Raw genomic sequence first — 10614 nt, forward strand, 5'->3', positions numbered from 1 at the left:
ACTTCCCCTTGAATACTGTCAAGGGAAAGGGAAGTCAACATAAACCCCAACACTTCTGAGGCTTGTTGGAGCCCATGTTATGCCAAACCAAACTGTGGTTTGCAAACTGGCCACAAGCTGTCAACCCACAAAACTGTGGCATGTGAGATGGTGTTGTTTCAGACATTATGACAAACTTTGGTTTGGTGTGCACATCTGAACCATCTCAAATTCTCTCTGTAAGGGATTTTCAGATGGACAGTCCACCAAAATGATGAACATATAGCAGCAACCCAACAGCTACAGGCAGAGAACTGGGTACAGGGCCGGGCCAAGATCTCTGTTACAACTGAAAACATTGAAATTGAATGAATGAATGAATGAATGAATAAATAACTTTCCTCTCTGCTGCTAAGCCACAGCTGAGTCATAGGAATATAGGAAGCTGCCATATACTGAGACAGATGATTGGTCCGTCTAGCTCAGTATTGTCTTCACAGACTGGCAGTGGCTTCTCCGAGGTTGCAGGCAGGAATCTCTCTCAGCCCTATCTTGGAGATGCTGCCAGGGAGGGAACTTGGAACCTTCTGCTCTTCCCAGAGTGGCTCCATCCCCTGAGAGGAACCTCTTCCAGTGCTCACAGTTCTAGTCATATGCAACCAGGGCAGACCCTGCTTAGCTAAGGGGAAAAATCATGCTTGTTACCACAAGACTAGCTCTCCTTCGCCGATGGACCACTACCATCCCAAACACGCTGTGACATAGCTAGGTAATTAAAATCAAGTGAGGCCCCTCACTGCTCCCCAAGGACCACCTGGCAACCTGTTTTCTGCAAGCCACTGGTGCACAGGCTGCTTTCAGGGAAAAGGGGAGCAGAGTTGCACATAGCAGCGTGAGGAGTGAAAAAACTGCCTGATGCTCCTAGAGTGGGGGGACAATGGACATGTGGCTCTCTAGCTGCTGTTTGACTACAACTCCCCAGAAACAGAAGCTGGGGATCATGGGAGTTGTAGTCCAACAACAGGAGACCCTCAGATTGGTCACCGCATCCTAGAGGAAGCTCTGCACCCTGTGAGCACAGGGTGCAGGATTGTGATCCATGGCACCACTGAGAGCATCAGAGCATCCTCCCTACTAACTGAGCTAAGAGGCACCTTTTAAAAGTGGTGATTCTCTTTACTGAGCAGGGGCAGAGCAACTGGCCCTGTCCACCCCCAGCACAGCATCCCTCCAGTAGCTGTTGCTGGTGTCTCTCTTATGTTTCTGTTTTAGATTGTGAGCCCTTTGGGGATAGGGAGCCATATTTATTTATTTATCCATCCATTCATTCATCCATTCATTTTGTCAACCACTTTATGGACTCTGGCTGAAAAGCAGTATATAAATATTTGTTGTATTCGTACTGGTAGTGAACAATGGTAATCACTATTTCTGTTTAAGCCTAGCCTATGTACTGTATGAGAGAATGTCATTTATTTCCTATAAGCTGCACCCATTAGCTGAGACCACCACTCAGAATGGAGAAGGGCATTAACTGATCACAGAATAATGCCATCAGCCGGAGCAGCTGCAAATAAAAATTTGTTCACTTTGTCACAATAAATGAGAACAAGCCATAAGAAGTTTCAGGCTTGCATGCTAACCAATGGATGGGAAACCTGAGTTTGTTACAAACTGCAAAGGGAAGTTTCCCATTTTCTGCCTTTGCACGCAGAGGAGGCGAGAAGCGGGAAGGTCCATCCTTCTTAAAGGTCCGTCTTCTGTGCCTCCTCTAGAGGGAGCTCTAGCTACAGATGAAGCAGGGAGAAAAACCCAACTCTAATCCTAAACATATGGTATATAACAGGTGTGCCCACCCATCTGCAATTTATTGTGGTTGGGGATGATGGGAGTTGTAGTCCAACAGCAGCTGGAAAGGTTGGCTACCCTGATATACAGTGTCTTGACACTATTATTACCCTGTTCCAGCCAAAAGGGTCTCAAGACAGTTAACATATTATAGCACATTAAAAACATTACTCCATAAAATACATTAAAATAAAAATCCACCAAACAAGAAAGAGCAGCAGTGAAACCCAGCATTTTAGCACTGAATCATAAAACTCTGCCTTACCACATCTATTAAAGCTGTTCTCAATCTACTGACTTTTCCTAGAACAATGATGTTTTCTGCTTTAATCACTCTCTCTCTCAGTACCTTGGCGCTTTCCCTGTTTCCAGATGTGGTCTGATATGCACTCTCGTACTCAGGTCCCCAGATGTTGCTGGACTACATCCCCACTGTGGTTGGGGTGATGGGAGTTGTAGTCCAGCATCATCTGGGGATGCAAGTTTGGAAGCTCCTGCAGTATGAAGCTGCCTTATACGGTACTGACGGCGCTCACTGGCGTGTCTGCCAGCAGCTTCCCAAGGGTTAGACAGGGGTGTCTCTCGACTCTGTTACCTGAGGTCCTTTTAACTGGCAATACCAGAGGTTGAACGTAGGACTTTGTATTTGTACTCACCCATATTGGGCAGCAGTGATAAAGGAAGGTGCTGGGGGCAGGTGCTCACCTCAGGGACAATGGCAAAGGCATCATCTCATACTGCATGGGAGGAAGGCAACGGTAAACCCTTCCTGTATTCTACTGTATTCTGCGGTCGCCAGGAGTCGACACCGGCTCGACGGCACAACCTTTCCTTTCCTTTATGTCTCCACTGATCTATGGTAAGGCGCTGTCTATGCTGCGAACCCAAGAACTGGCATGCTGGATTAGTCCAAAGGTCCATCTCGTCTAGCTTTCCAGTTCCAAAACTCGTGAGTCAGTGGCTCTGGACGCTCAAAAACCAACAACAGCAACAACAACAACTTCATATAGCCGCCTCATACAGCTCTCTGGGTGGCTCACAAAATGAAGCTGAAACTGACACACAATTAAAAAAACATCAACCAACGTAAACACTTTGAACGTTAATAAGCCACATTTTCTCCCTGACCATCAGGCCTGGGATCGTCGTCACCACAGGTGTGTTCCTCCTACCTGTGGTTCTGGTCTGGCTCTTGTGTCTCTTTGCAGGGCAGCTACATCCTGCCAAGCGTTTTGCGACTCCAGAGCCCATCAGGAGCGGCAGTTCCCTTCTCCAACCTACCTGAGTGCCCTTAGCCGTGCCATTTGTACCAACTCCTCCTCCCTCCTTCACAGCTTGGCAGAGCCAACAGAGAAGACACTGCTCTGCAAACAACAGAAAAGACAAAGGAGCAACCACAGCCATCTGAATGCCATCCCTGACCTTAGCCCCCTTCAGCTGAGCCGTTGTGCTCTGCCGGCTGCAAGAAGCTTACCAGACGCAAACAAACTGACCAGCCTTTCCAGGCTTGTCTCTGCTTGGGACTGACATGGCCTGGAATATGTGAGAGATGGAAATAAAGCAGGCAAAACACATTTCGACTGCTGTGGCCCAGCTACTTCCAGGCAGTCTGGAAAGAGGAGAATTCTAAGAAATTCACCTTCCCACCGGTGAATTTGTAAGAGTGGGGAAGGGAATCAGGGTTGGGGAGACTTCCCGAAACACCGATGTGGTACGGCCTCTCTAGGCCTAGCCTGAGAAGATGAAGGGATTCCATTTTCAGCTCTGCCATCTCTGCCGTTTTCCGCTCTTCATCCCTGGCTGAAACAAGCCCAAAGTGTGTGGAGAACGAAACAGTGGGCTATGGGATGGGGCTTGTAAGGACAGTGACCCTGCTCTGCATACAACAAATACAATGCACCTTTCAACAAAGGTTTGCTGAGTGGTTTACGTTGCTCTAGCGGCCTTTTAATAAAGAACTAGTGGAACCTCCACAGAGCATCCGTGTGGCTATGACTCGGTTGTTCCCCTCGGCCCTGCCACCACAGCCCCCAAGTTACCCCAGAGACCTGCCCCCCCCTCACCTGAGCCCCGCTCCACCAGCTCCTCCTCCTCCATTCTGCTGCTTCCAACATGCCATCCCCACAGCTCTGGCCTCCATGTGCCATTCAGCCCCCTCTCCTACTCCAGCAGCCTCCACATTTCCCTTCCTCCTCCTTTTTTAGGTCTCCAAACTCCCCATTGGCTCTCTCTTCCGTTTATTTTCCCTCTGTCTCCCCCTCTTTCATCCTCTCCCTTGTTTCTTAGAGTCTGGTACCTCCTCTCTCCTCCCCCTCCCTTCCCATCTTTCTCTCCCCCCCCCACCTCTCTGGTTTGTCTGCTCTCTTTAGCCCCCTAGGAAGTGTGCTGCTTGGAAAAGTGGCAATTGCAAAGGCCTCCTCTGAGTGCACAGGGGGGCTTGTGTTGGTGCAAGCGCTGAGAGGGAACGTAGTTAACCCCTGCTAACGTAGCAAAGAGGCACCTTTTAACGTGGGGATTCTCTTTATTGAGCAGGGGGAGAGTAACTGGCCCTCTCCACCCCCAGCACAGCATCCCTCCAGTGACTCTTGCTGGTGTGTGTCTTTAGAATGTGAGCCCTTTGGGGACAGGGATCCATCTTATTTGTTTGTTATTTCTCTTGCTAAACCGCCCTGAGCCATTTTTGGAAGGGCAGTATAGAAATCAAGTGAATAATAAATAATAATAATAATTCAGAAGGCAGTTGGCGCAGTGGCATTCTCAGCTCCGCTGCTCTCCTGCAGCCCCAGTAACCCCCCTCCCTTGAGGGTGCGGGGAGGGCCATGTGCTTTTGTTTTGGGGCCTCACTGTCGCCCCCATTCTTCTGTCTGAGGGAGAGTCAGCACAGACACATACCTCCTCTCTCCTCCTCCTCCTCTTTGTGGTCTTCTTCCACTGCAAGGGCTGTCAAGAAGACCCCTGCCGCCTCTCCCTCAGGGCATGACTTTCAAGAAAGAGCTGGTGAGGAAGTCTCCGTCTCAGCCTCTCATCTGCTCTTCTTTGTACTACGCATGCGTGTGCTACGGCTGCCGCTTGGTAAAGCACTGTGTGGGCAGGGCTTGCCACGTACGACCTTAGTGTATTATATAGATAGATTCTTAGTGCTCCATTCCTGGGGACACTAAATCAAACGTGTTTATTATGACTGTCAATAGTCATAGCAGCACTACAGCAAAGTACACTGCTGTGGATTGGAAAATCACAGGGAATTTTGTCCATGCCTGGCATGCTTGGCCCACTTTGCCAGGAGCTGCATTTGCTTAGAAGAGTCCCTTGGCTGGCTTCAGCACCCACCAGCACACTCTGTAAACATGTTGTCCGTAGGCAGTAGCACCACCTCTGCTCTTCTAGCTCTAATGCTTCCCAAGTGACGTTGCAGGTTCCAGCAGCCATAAAAAAACTTCCTCTCTTGCTCATGAAGAACCAGTATCTAGAGCTCAGCCCGAAAAGAGGGCTTCTGGGCACAATTTTTGGAACCAAAAAGAGGGCTTCCTCCAGCTTCTGGGCACAATTCAAAGTACTCGTGTCAGCTTTTATGACCAATATGAATATGATGACTATTTATATACTGCTTTCCAACAAAAGTTCCCAAGGCAGCATAAAGGATAAGGTGTGCCGTCAAGTCGATTTCGACTCCTGGTGCCTACAGAGCCCTGTGGTTTTCTTTAGTAGAATACAGGAGGGGTTGACCATTGCCTCCTCCCACACAGTCTGAGATGATGCCTTTCAGCATCTTCCTATATCGCTGCTGCCGGATATAGGTGTTTCCCATATCAGTAGGGATTCGAACCGGCAACCTTCTGCTTGTTAGTCAAGCATTTCCCTGCTACGCCACATAAGGTGACCAAAGCAGTTTACATAGATATAAATAAATAAATAAAATGGCCTCCTGTCCCCAAAGGGTTCACAGTCCAAACAAGAAACATAAAATAGACACCAGCAGCAGCCACTGGAGGGATGCTGTGCTGGAGATGGATAGGTCCAGTTGCTCTCCCCCTGGTAAATAAAGAGAATCACCACTTTTAAAAGGTGCTTCTTTGCTCAGTGAGCTGGGGACGGATGCAAGCTCTGCATGCATCTCTGGGTAGGGCTGGGGTGGAAACCCCATCTAAAATCCTGGAAAGCTGCTGTTAGTGTAGAGACAGCACTGAACTAAACAGATCAAGGGTCTGACTCATCATAAGAAAACTCCGTTCCTATGACTTGGTTCATCCTTTGTTAGCCCTGCCTCTCCCTTCACTTGGCCTTGCTTTCTATAGATTGTACGTCTCTTCTCCTTTGGAGAAAGGATCTGACTTGGTACATGTTCTTCTGTAAAGCATCATGTACACCGATGGTGGCACAGTGACTGTTCCTACACCCCCCAGGACAGACTTCAGAGGATTTGGGAGTCCCCAGAGGGTGTGGAGGCCCTGGACTTCAGCCCAGAGGTCTAGGGGTAAGAGTGCCTCTGCCTGTTAACAAAGTAGGTCTTTCTGTAGGCTTGATTGTGCAGCACCCCAACAAAGACAAGCAACTCCCCTCTACTACCGTTCTTCCAAGGTTTGCTCATTCAAGAATGTGCTTATATCATGTATTTCTCAGAGCTTGGAACCTTGGACAAACAAGGAAATCTGTTTTTTTAGAAACATTTGCAGCATTGGGCAGACTTTGCTTTCTAGTTCCCCCCTAGAGTTCCTCTAGTTTAGCTATATCCAGGTGTCATTAACTCTGCCTGCAGCCAGCATTTGCAGAGCTGATCATTAATTATGATGATGATAATATAATTTATTTTTATTCCAATCTGTTGTTCTAACTGGTCTTTGGAGAATTGTAAGCATGCAATACATGCACATAAATGTGTGTCTCTGGTGCTTAATTTCCAGATGGAAAAAAGGACTTGGTCAGGGGAAGCCAAAGATGACCAGATGGGTCACTTATTTCTATAGTTAATTGTGCAGTGTCTAACCCACCCTATCCCATAGGCCAGGCCTGGTCAAATATGCTAGCTATGTATTTTGGTCCTTTTAAAAGAGGGGGATCAGAGATAAGAGAAAATGATTTGCCCAAGGCCGTAGAGAAAGGGTTTGTCTGAGCTTTATGAGTTTTAATTCAGCCTCAGCTGTCAAAATAATCACTATTGGACATAACAGTGATTACTCTCCATTAGTACTTTCCACACACTCAAAAAATGAAAAGGAAGCTTGCATATATATGCAAGCACAGATGTGCATGCCGTTGCAAATGCCTCTTTCCCCAGTCCAAAACTGAAGAGGTCACAGAATTCCACACCAAGTGCTTCTTGGTCTGCTGCTGCTGGCCAGTATTTCGAGTCTTGATTGTCTTTATAAAAACGTCCCCTATGCAGATTTTCCTAGCAACCGGAGTGTCCTGGGCAACATGTAACACCTTTCAGCTTTCTGTCTGGGAAAAACCTTAACTATTGGAGGCATCCTTTGGGGACCTTCAGCCATTGTGGCTGGGGATGGTGGGAGTAGCAACAGCCCAACAACATCTGGGGATCCAAGTTGGAGAACCTCCTTCTCTACTTTGAGAACTGAGGGTGTCGCACAAGGTTTGTAAAGAACATAAGAGAGTCCTGCTGGATCAGATCATCGGTCCATCAAGTCTCCAGACTCCAGTTTCCAACAGTGCCCAGGCAAATACTTCCAGGACGTCCACTGTCAAGGAAACAACCTTCTCTCCTGGAGGCTCCCTTGGGCCATCATAACTAATAGCCATAGGTAAATGAATTATATACTGCATGAAGACATTCTTTCATTCATTATCAGTATTTACCAGCAAAATGATAGAAAGGAACATACACTTTTGTTCCTTTATTTACAACTATTAAAAAAATAAATTTTCAGTCTTTTAAAATCCTTTCACCCAGTGCAGAAAACTGTACAGGGCCGGTAAGACTGTTAATAAAATTTGGCATCTACCATCTGGCTGATAAGCGGAGGGTTTTAAGTTGCTACTGCCACTAATCAGATTGTGGGCGCTGAGCAGAAGAAAACAGCAAAACAGCAAAAGGAAGGAAACAGTTGAAGTCCTTTGAAACAACAGAAGTCAAACTGCACACATCACTCGAGAGCATGCTGTGTCCAGTGGACCACTAGTCTGCCCAAAGACAAGAAGACTGTTCTTGAATTCTTATGTAGAAGAGTATCTAATATACACAGTGTTTGCTGGAAGAAATGGATTCCTTTTCTCTCTCCCTCTCCCGGCAAGCTGGGGAAGGGGGTGGGTGATAGGAAGGGATGCTGTTGCTTCTTCTGCTCCTTGGCTTTCTAACTCCCTTGCACATCTGGAAACACTTCCTTCCCCCTTCAGCTGTTAGTGGAACCGAGCAAATCGGTTTCAGATGCCTTTTGGAGACAACAGCCATTCCTCTCCAACCCCTTCCCTCCCTCTCTCCCTGCTCCTTCATGAGAGAAATCCCAGTTTTGGCCTCAGTAAAAATGAACTCCATCATCTTGTGGAAAAATAGGAGACCTTTCCTCAACCCTAATTCAAAGAGAAGTAATGGCTTTCGTCTTCTTCTCTGGAGATTCCTCCATTAGGGGGTAGTGAGGAGGATTCTTCCGTAGAACTGGAAAAACTATGCTTCGATCTCATTTTATTCTTTACCCGATCCTCTTGCAAACCTCAGTAGTGATAACGGGGGGAGAAGAAGGAGAAGCTTTTCTACCTTTCGTCCTTTCCTTCTTCCTACCAGCACTTGAAATGGCTTTTTATAAGATTCATATTAAAATGAATACATTATTATTATAGTGCCATAAGTAATGTGATACTCTAAGAACATAAGAACATAAGAACAGCCCTGCTGGATCAGGCCCGCGGCCCATCTAGTCCAGCATCCTGTTTCACACAGTGGCCCACCAGATGCCATTGGGAGCCTACAGGCAGGAGTTGAGGGCATGCCCTCTCTCCTGCCATTACTCCCCTGCAACTGGTACTCAGAGGCACCCTGCCCTTGAGGCTGGAGGTGGCCCACAACCCTCTGACTAGTAGCCATTGATAGACCTCTCCTCCATGAAGTCATCCAAACCCCTCTTAAAGCCATCCAGGTTGTTGGCTGTCACCACATCCTGTGGCAGAGAGTTCCACAAGTGGATCATGCCTTGTGTGAAAAAGTACTTCGGTCTGTTGGTCCTAGACCTCCTAGCATTCAATTTCATGGCGTGACCCCTGGTTCTAGTGTTGTGTGAGAGGGAGAAGAATTTCTCTCTCTCCACTTTCTCCACGCCATGCATGATTTTATAGGTATAAGGGCATTATAATGTTAGCCGTTTTATTTCCAATCCCCTTCCTAAAGATCCCTATCATGGAATTGGCCTCTGTCCCCAGAGTGTCCAGAAATTCAGTCTCCAAGGAGGGGCGGGGGGGCAGGGGCAGGTAGATGCACCCCAGGGCATCTGCCTGTCAGTGGGTGCACAGCAACTCACAGGTGGGCTCCTCTTCAGCAAGGCGTAGCAACGGGCGGGGGGCTTGGACAGCTGTCCTTGGAATGCGAAGTGGCTGATACAAGGGCAACTCTCTTTTCATCCGCAAAATATTTGAGGGTATGGCCTCGGCTCCTCTACTTGGATAACCTGCAACAATGTGCTCTACATGCCCCTTTTTTACCTGCTTTCCATTGGTGGCAGTCATAACTGCCACTCCCCCAAGTTGCTTGGCCACGCCCCCTGCACACCCGCAGATATTTATGTATTTATTTATCATATTTTTATACCGCCTGACATGTACATCTCTAGGCGGTGATATCTAGATATCTCCCTAGTTCCATTCTTAGAGTGTTTCTCAGTGAAAGACGACCCTGAATACTTTAGCCTTTTGCTGTAGGGAAGTTCAGCTACTGCACAGAATGGGTTATATCGAAAGTTTCAAGAAAGGGGGTTTTTGAGGAAGGATTTGAAGGCGGTAAGAGGGGAGGCAATCTCAGACAGAGCTGCAAGCATAAGGGACAGCACTACAGGAAAAAGCAGCCAGCCTAGAGGCAAACATCTCTTGGTGGAAGTAGTGTTCTTGGTGCAATGAGGCTCCCATTGACTGGTGAACTCCCATATGACCAGCAGACATCCCAAATGAGAGATGCAGAGGTAATTTAAAGAAAGTGCTTCCAGGTAGATCTGAACCTCATAAACATCTTTATTTGAACAGAGATAAACCACTGGTTTTTGCCTCTGCTATGAAAAATAAATGCAGTGTGTTGCAGTTAGTGAAATAAAAGCTTGCTAAATGGGTAGCTTGCTATTCTGAAGAAAACTACGAGGCCTCTGAAGTTCTCTCTCTCACTTTTTAAATTGAATAACATGCAGTAATTTACTGCCCATAACCGCAGCCCTAAATGATTTAGCTTGGGGTTTTGCTGATATATATTTTGTGTCCTGTGGTGGCTTTTAACTTTTAAAATGGTTTCATGTGCCTTTAATTACAGAGCAGTAATGAGGTGACAGCAAAATTATTACCCTCTTTCTACAGAGATTTCTTGTGCTACAGGAATGGACTAGCCATGCTTGGGAAGGTTTTTATACTGAGCCAGTTCTGCTGCCATATTGCTGCTGTCAGAAGGAGATGCACTTGTGACTGCAGTGCAGCAAGTGTCAAAGAAACCAAAAAAGGGGTTGTAAGAAACGTCTTGTCCATTGAACCTTGACCATTCAGGCTTCATGTAGGTGTCAGTAACTTAGCTGATGTACTTGCAAGGTTATATATTCAGCTTCCTAGCAGGGCTCCTAACACAGGCCTACCACAGGATTTATTGTA

Source organism: Hemicordylus capensis, chromosome 1 (assembly GCF_027244095.1).
Source record: "Hemicordylus capensis ecotype Gifberg chromosome 1, rHemCap1.1.pri, whole genome shotgun sequence".
Classification (NCBI taxonomy): Eukaryota; Metazoa; Chordata; class Lepidosauria; order Squamata; family Cordylidae; genus Hemicordylus; species Hemicordylus capensis.